General features: G+C 38.5%; 1 long non-coding RNA gene across 1 annotated transcript in view; it reads right to left on the bottom strand.

The window, feature by feature from the left end:
• LOC146767070 (uncharacterized) overlaps nucleotides 1-6720 on the bottom strand; it is a 133340-nt gene extending 126620 nt beyond the window's left edge. The window contains exon 1 of the long non-coding RNA XR_014956170.1: nucleotides 10-6720. This is a non-coding gene — a long non-coding RNA (uncharacterized LOC146767070). The remainder of the gene's footprint in view (nucleotides 1-9) is intronic.
• Nucleotides 6721-8877: the final 2157 nt, after the last annotated feature.

The raw sequence follows: 8877 nt of genomic DNA, 5'->3' as shown, positions 1-8877 counted from the left end.
GTGCCTTACCATGTTCCTTAGATTCCAATTAGACATGCTGTGCTAACAAGAAACTTGTGCTAAGAACATTTCTCCTGTTTAGCATGCACAATGTGACTTCACATCAGAACAGCAGGATCTGGCAGGAAGCAGCACATTCCTATGGGGGAATATCCCACACAGTTGTTTTCTAAGGTGAAACACAGGCTGGAGTGACTCAGTTGTCACACCAGTTGTTACCACCTATAATTGCTTTCAAAGATTCACATCCTGTAATGATCCAAGACAGTCCTGTTATCTCTTTGCAGTGATTGATCTGAAACATCTGGCATCTACATTCTCCTGGCTAAGAGAGTATTTTGCTCAGGAATGATGGGGAGAGTCAACATTGTCATCGAGTTACAGCGTGTTATGCACGCAAAATCAAAAATGTCACACAGCAGTCTCCCACTGAAGATTTAATGGCATCTGAACTGAAGCCAGTAGCATTTTGTTTTGCATGGTGTCAGTGTAAACATGTTTGTTTACAAGCCTGCTGCTCGGCAGGTCCGACGTGGCAAAGCATCAGCAGAGGATGACAAAGTGGAGCCCTTCTTTGATGACTCCAACTTCTGCCAAATCATTCCTGCTCTGATAGAGAAGGACAGATTCAGAACCTGCCCCTTTTTGCTAGTTTAAATAATCTGTTAATTACTCTTCCTGTGTATTACTTCACAGAGTCCAAGCTCAAGAAATTTGATTGCCTGGAGAAACTTCCCATTGACCTTAAAACATTTGTTAGACAAGCTTCTGCACAGACCCAAAGTCATTAACCCATATGTATCGAATTTCTTACTTTGCTATAACGAACAAAGCATGGCAAGGTATTTTTAATATGTAATTAGTAAAGACAAGCTGGCTCCTCCAGATTAAATAATAACTGAAGGCCAGATTGTAAACAGAAGTCATTAAAGCTATTTGGATTTACATTACCTCAGAAGCTAGCTCTGGTACAAATTTTGTCTTCAGTTTCAAACCAGGCTGACACAGCTTAAGGGAAATTGGCATTTTATTTGTTATTTCCCTGTTCACCTTTTCACATTATGGAGAGAACAGGAGAGGAAGATCTGCAGCTGATTTTTTCTGGCCTGGCCAAAAGGCTGGAGCAGTGAAGCTTTGTCTCACATGGAATTTACTGTCCATTTTCCAATGGACAGGCATGAATTTGATGACTGTTTTGGTTATACAGAACTAGTCAGAAATTTCCAGCTATTTCTAAAGAGAATCAAGATTAGGTAGTTAAAAGAATTTATCCTCCAAGGAGGCAGAAGCAAAATCAAAAGCGGTTTCCAGACAAGATGAGCATGTAGATGTGTTCTGTCCTTCCTGACTGAGCTAAGCACAGGAAGAAAAAAACATGTTGTTTGTATCAGACATATCTATTTTCTCAGATGTTGCTGAAATACACATCTGCCACCTTCAATAGGAACAATAACAGTAATTTCTTGTTTTTTTCAATTTTCCTTTTTCTCATGGCATAATCACCAGGGATCCTGATAGTTTTCAGGGTGCAAACACAGAGAAAAACATGCTTTTAGTGGTAAACCTTGGACAAACAAAAAAATACTGTTTTTTTCCTTTCTCCTTCAAACAGCACTGTCATACTGACTGCTCAACAGGCATAGCAGAGATCCCATAGCAGTTTATGGCTGCATCCACAATGACCAAAATGAACTAACTAGAGAAACTGCTCTCCAGTGGAGAATTATCATATTTAGCTTGGTGAGAAAGCTTTGTTTCTAAAAACCATATGGTGCCAGCAGGGCGGGGAGCAGTGCTTGTCTTTGCCAATAAATGCTTTCCCTGTTAAACCAAATACAGTGGGGAGTTTCTGGTGAGACAGTGTGCTGCTAACAGGCATCTTAGGACTGGTTTACTTTTTTATGCTCTTCAGGTTGCCTAACTTGCTGAAGGAAGCTGAAGCCAGTGGCTGCTCTCCACATGAACATTTAATTCTCTTTAAAAATCAGCTATTCATGAGATTTCTCAGCTGAAGATATAAGACTGGCAAGCAGGAGGACAAGGAAAAAAGCCCTGATAGGACAAAAGCTGTTTGCCATATCTGCCTTTGGAGTCCAACTGTGTCATCATTGTCCTTAAGGGTCGGGTCAATGTCTGCCCTTTATTTGTATTAGAGGCTTATTTAGAGTTTCTCTCAGCTCAGTTTTTGAACAGCCATCAGCCTGTCAGACATTAGGATGACTGCATGTTTAATTAATCAGACTGTCACAGGAACCGTGTGCCCATGCACAGAGGGCCTACAGACATCAAGAGAAGGAGAAGAAGAAAGAAAGGTTGAAAAATTAAACTAACACTCATTTAACAGTAAGTGACAGTTTTTAGGGATGTGCTTCACAAAATGGTCCACATGTGATGATTATTGTATATGACAACAAAAACTCAAAGCAAACAAAAAACCTAACAAACAACCAAAACCAAAAACAACAACAACAATAAAAAATCCTGCAAATTTTTCCAAGAGGTAGATGAAGCTGTGCAAGGTTCCAGAGGAGCCATTATCTAATTTCATTGCCTACCAGTGGGTCTGAGGAGACTAGTTCAGATGCATATATCTGTACTGTGATGCAATTAACTGAGACAGCTCACCCAAGGCTTATTCCCAAATTATGCATTTTTTAAGAACATGTCTTGGGGTCATATCTTGGACTTTTGATTTTTAGATTTTTCAACCAATTGAACTTAAAAAGCAAACTATAAATAAGCTCCTTCCACAAAACCAGCTGTGGATGGCTCAGGAACGTGGTGCTTTGCCTTATTCCTCTGGTACAGCCAAAGAAAATGAGCCAAGAGAAACTTCTGTGCTTTTCTATGTTGTGGCCCTCCAACAGCTGTGTGCTAATGGGGACATAAACAGCTATGGATTTTATTTTTAGGGCTTTCCCTCTCATAATCAACTAACATTTGGTCATATTTCTCACACACAATAATGTGTCATTTGTACCATTCACACACCAAACACACACACACAAAATATTTTCCACAAAGGAAGGAAATTGAAATTCTAGTCTATTTAGAATTAAACTGAGTATGCCTTCAAATTCTACAAATCAAAACTGTGGCAGCTTGCAATGATTGTCACATTTAATGAGTTAATGTCTGTACAGAGTTCCAAGCATCTCAGATATTGTATAAATTGTGTGTATTATAATGAATTCATTTGATTTCATGAAAAGCTGAACATTTCACAGTATCTAGTTTTGACCCATCTCTAAGGATTTATCTGAATTTAAGTTTTCCAAAAAAAATGATCCTAACAAACTCTCTTAGCATGGATGACATTTCTCCTAGAAAATAAAGTGAGAAAGACAACACAAGTCAGCAGTTCTGTTTCTTTACAGAAACAGCTCAGTATCACTCTGAGCTATACTGAAAAAAAGATTTTCTTGCCATTACTTGTGCAATATATATGCAATTTTCTTGCATATACAATTGCAAGAAATTTATTATAATTACCAGTGTACATATAGCCAAATATTCCAAATATATTCATTTCCAGTATGTGGGGGAGTGCCCCAAACAAACTTCCATAACCTGCAGCAAACCAGGATCTGTAACATCAGGTTACAGGGGGATACCTGGACTGATCAGCTCTCTCTTGCAAATAAGGAAAAATGTTTTGACAAAGAGAAAAAAAATCTTTATATTGGACAATTCCCATGCCTTGGGATTCCTGCATTAACATTTAATAATGGGGTATCCAAACTCAAAGTACCAACAAAAAAGTATACTCAAATTACTTTTACAGCCATTTTTAAAGCAACCTTTCATTTTCTCCAGATCTCTGTAAATAAATAAATAAAAGGATAAAAGTTAATGGTCCCTGCTAATCTGATAGTATATGCCAGCCTTTGATCTCCATGAAGTAAGGATGATCAGAAAAGCATGTAATGTATGTCAAAGTCTGACACTGATCGTGTTTGCATTGGTTCCTTCATTTACAAGATTATGTTCATGCGACAACCTTGATGGAGCAGCATTAAATAAGATAAGCTACTAGAGTAGCTTAGAATGACAGGACAGTACTTTTTTTGTAAAGATGTGATTCAGAATATAAAAAAGCAAAAAACACTTTGAAACTCATTCTAAAAATATGGTCTGGGGTTATTTATTTCCAAGGCCAAGGATGGAGGAAAAGATATGGAAAGATGTCTTTAATTGTCCAGTCTTTGAATATAGATTGTTAAATATTGTTCAGGGACTGTACATTCACTTTACATCTCCTCAGTGAGCTATGGAAATCTATTTCTAAAGAAGAGCTCAAGAATGTTCTTAGCCCCAGATCTCTCTGGGGAGCTGAAACAGTCCCAAGCTTCAAGAATTCCATTTCAGTCCACTCTGTCCCAAGAGCAGAGCAGCACAAGGAAGGAACAGTTATCCCAGCCTTTCTTTTCCATTTTTTCTTACTGCATTAAGGAAATAACAAAGTTGAAAAGAAGGGCCAGGACCTCCACTGACATCAAGAGCTCTATAACTTTAAGATCTAGAAACAGAACAAGATGCATTTTCTCGGAGGTGAAATGAGGCTGTGGCTCTATTTTAGCAGAAAGGAAGCGGCCACAGAACCTTCTCTCTCATCTATATCCTTGTCTGTATCTGACAGGACCTGCAGCTCCAGTCTTCTCCAGCCCATAGAAGACAAATATTCCTTCCTCCTCCTCCTCCTTTCCCAGAGCAAGATCAGGAGGAGAAGAGAGGAATACTTGTCATTAAGACCAGATGCATCATTAAGACCTTTTGTGTCCAGATAAGGAATCTGCAAAGCCAATTTTTTTATTTACTGAAGCTTTGCTTCTATGCCCTAGTTTATTCTGTGATGCTCTGAGTTTAACTCATACTAGGGACACGGTAACCACAACCCCAGATAAATCTCTCTCCTACTTGGCTTTCTATCAGCATCTGGAAAATTGTGGCTATTTCTGTATTTTGACCCTTTGAAGACACAATTCAGTTCATTGCTTTAAGTCCAAGAGAGAGACACAGCTAACAGTTGTCTCACATTCACAGTTACAGTAACATTTCTCTACTGCAATGATTCTTTTGAAAGCACAAAGGTTGTTATTGCACAGAACTTATTTATTTCAGGTCCTGCACCAAGACTGCATTAATGAACTATACCAGAAACTGAGGACTGCTGGAAAAAAATCCCAACTTCTCCAGCTTCGCAGTCTCTGTCTCACATTATCATTCTCTAACACAAATTAAGAGCCACACAGATATTTTTCACTTAAAAAAAGTTTTCCTTTTCCATCAAATCACTATTAAAATAAGACAATAACACATAAACCAAGTAGGAGGATGAAAAAAAAAACCAAAAAAACAAGAGAGAAGCAATGAGTCACATTGTTCACTGGGATACTGAGAGATACACAGCTATTACTGGAAAAAGCGTAATGCAAAGCCCTAATCAAAGCAGAAATGCAGCTATTGCTGGGGTACACGTAAAGAGCATCAGGAATGAAGACATATGACTGAAACTCGAGGTGAAAGAGAAGTTAGGCTCTGCCATTACCCCAGATGGCAAAGTCTAGTTTGGGAAGGAGACAGTGGAGGGACATTATCATAGTTGGAGGCAGGCAGGGGTGCAGTAACATCCTTCTGTCACATAAACACCATTTCCTGCAGGGTCCTCCAGTTCTGCAGGCTAATAGCTTAGTTCAGCAATCAGCTTGTGAGAAGAGAAATGACCTCTGAATCTCTGGATTTTCCTTCAGTTCCTCCATTACCAGAAACTGACTCTTTGTGACTCAAACATGTGAGAAGGGGTGAGAACACAGCTTGAGCAATTAGAGCTGCAGAACCTAAAATTTTATGGCCTGCATCTTTCCTATAGCAAAGAAAAGATTTAAAGGCACTGAGGGTAACTTAGCTTTTTGTTGAGGAAGAAAACAATTTCCTCACTTGATATAATTCTTCACATAATGCCAATCTAAATATATAGTTTATTACATACCACTTACGGTTCTGAAGGAAACAGAAAGCTTAGCTATCTGGACATGATTAGTACCTCCCATTTACAAGAAACAACACAAAAAAATCAACAAAACAAGGAACTCTCATGCACTTTCCACCAGGTGTATTTATTTACTCCCCACTATACTCTACAATGCACAGGCCACTAATGCAGGCACAGGAGACACAAATTGGAGATTACTCTTTGACCCCTGTAGACTTCAATTGACAGAACCTGAAAATTAAATCCCTGAGGTCTTCCTGCATGGGAATGAGAGTGCAAATTGCAGGTCTATTGACAAGGCCATAATCCTCTTGCACAACTGTATTACTTCAGCTGAAACAATGTAAATATTGACAATTGATAATGGATGCATCGCTGGAAAGGGGAGCAGGACATGAGTTAAAATGAAGGAAATCTAATAATCAAACCACTAATTCTGTACCATTTGGATTAATTCTGTTGTATTCATTCTGCACATTCTGCTTTGTTTTTCATGCTGCCAAAATATTTAGTGTTTTTCTCGCAGCACTGTTGGGTAAAGAAATTTTAAATATCATTACCAACCTAATCAAACAAAGCCTATGCTGTAAATCCACCCAATCATTCTCCTTGGATAAAATACAGCAACAATCACAGTTTATTTGTTTATGACTTGTTGGATACAGTTCTTGAAGGAATGTTCTTTCTTCCAAAGAGCTACTTTCACATGGGCAGAACTGCTTGTAGCATCAACCAGGGTAGGTTCACCTAAGGACAGCCTACACTGGAGTGTGGCCTGTGGCCCTCACTGGTCTGTATGGGAGTTTCAACTTCACTGGGGTGTGAAGACAACAGAAGTCTCTTGGTTGTTCTATAGAGATCATTTCTAAAGCCCAGAAATAAAGTAAAAAAGAAAAAAAAATAGCTGAAGTAACCAATCTTGATAGTGGAGCTAGATAATGTTAAGAAAATGCAAAGTATCCTCTGCTGTTACTAAAATCACTATCACAATCACAGAGAAAGCTCAGAGGGAAGAGATGCACAGTGTGGGCTGAGCATTCAAGCAAGGAATAATGTTTGCATCAATCTTCATCTTTCTCTGGCTGTTACTGACACCTCTGAAAAAATCTGGGTTGATCTTTCCCCTTGTTCCTCATCACACACAACTTAGTGGCACCTGGGTGAGAACAAGCCCCAGGTCAGGAGCTCATGTAACCTGGCCTGCAATATTCAGGGCTGGAGTCTGGGAATAAAGACCTTGGCATGATGGGGGCAATGCACCTGCAACTTCTCTCACTTACATTAAACCCTAAAAGGGCTCTGAAAAGGGTCTGGGAACATGAAAGGTGAAATGACATGATGACCAAGCAACTCATTAAGATATGCTCCACAGACCCTTTATTTTAAAATAAAGCCCCCCCCCGCTTAATTTTCCACATTAAAATGGAATTAACACATTACATGAGCACATTCTCTAAAGCTCTGATATTAGTATGCATTTTAATAGCTAATTAAAAAACTTTCATCTCTTATAATTGCCAATAATTTCCATACAGAACTTTCTTCTTGAGCTCCAAGTTAAGAGGCAGAAGAGAAAAGAAGGAAATGAAAATATACAACTATTGCACCTCTAGACAAGAGAGAGAAGCAGATTTTCTTGTTTCCTTTTACTGAGGACCCATGGTAGGAATCTGATATTAATTTCAGCCTAGCAGTCTTTAAGAGGAGGTATTTTTATTTCTATTTTTGATTTGTGGATGTCACACTCATTCACACTAACTTTTTATTTGATTATTATTTGCAGAAGCATAAAGGCCAAAATTCAGATTTTCTCATCTACAACAACTCCCATTGTATTTAACTGCACTGCAACCAGACATGGCTTTCAGAATAAGATTAGGGACAAAAAAATTTTAAAAGAGCTATTTCTGCTTTCTCTCACAGCATTCTGACAGGCTTTATGATGTCACTGAGTGATGGTGACAGTTATTCAAATTCCAAGAAGGTCTGAATATCTGTACAGGTATCCATCTGCATCATTTTTCTGAAATTTTCTCTGGAAACTCTGTGTGCATGCATTTCAAGTGCCAAAAGAGAGGAGCAAAGATTATGATGTGTGCAGAGTTTAAAATGAGAGTTTATTTGGACTTTCATCATTAAGGCTCTGTAGTTATGGTAAAGTCTATTTTCCTCATGCAAAGGGACAGAGAACAAATAAAACACCAAAGGTTTTACAGACGAGTTCCTATGATTTGATAGAACTGTTGCAGTTGGACTGTTGGTGTACTCACATCTTGAGAGAAATTTTCTGTATCCTTTGTGGCTGCTTGTACTATTTAAAAGGTAAAAAAAAAAAAAAAAATCAATGTATTTAAGATATTATCATTTTCTCTCATCATCTGATCAAAATTGGTCCAAGCAGGAAGGTAAGCAGGGGCACAAGCATGCTGGGCTAAGAAGCCTAGTTTCTTTAGCTGGGAAGGAGCTGATGCTATACCAAAGGCTGTGAAAAGGGTACTGATCTGCTCTGGAGTTCCCACATGTGAATTTTATTTTTTGGAAGCCAATGGATTCAACAAATACAGCAAATGCAGATTTCATAAAAATCAGGATTCTACATACCCATGTGAAAAGGGCATAGGAAAAACTGATAGTGAAGAAAAAGCACAGGTCATTGGTCCATAGCTGGCAAAAGGCATCATTAAACTGGGAACTTGTGGGTTTATATCAGGCTCAGACCCCATGTTTCAGGTGGGAGAGGGCTTCCCTGCCTCTCCCTTAGTTTTAGATAAATATTCCTTTCAAGAGTGATTAAATAGAAAAAAGAAGACAGTATTAAAATCTGCTCATACCTTATATTGCAGAGAAAATTCAGCAAGAAAGGATATTATTGAAGGAGAAAAAGA

This window comes from Lonchura striata, chromosome 6 (genome assembly GCF_050655825.1).
Source record: "Lonchura striata isolate lonStrDom1 chromosome 6, ASM5065582v1, whole genome shotgun sequence".
Classification (NCBI taxonomy): Eukaryota; Metazoa; Chordata; class Aves; order Passeriformes; family Estrildidae; genus Lonchura; species Lonchura striata.
The sequence above is the reverse complement of the archived record's forward strand: the minus strand, read 5'-3'. Positions and strand labels throughout refer to the sequence as shown.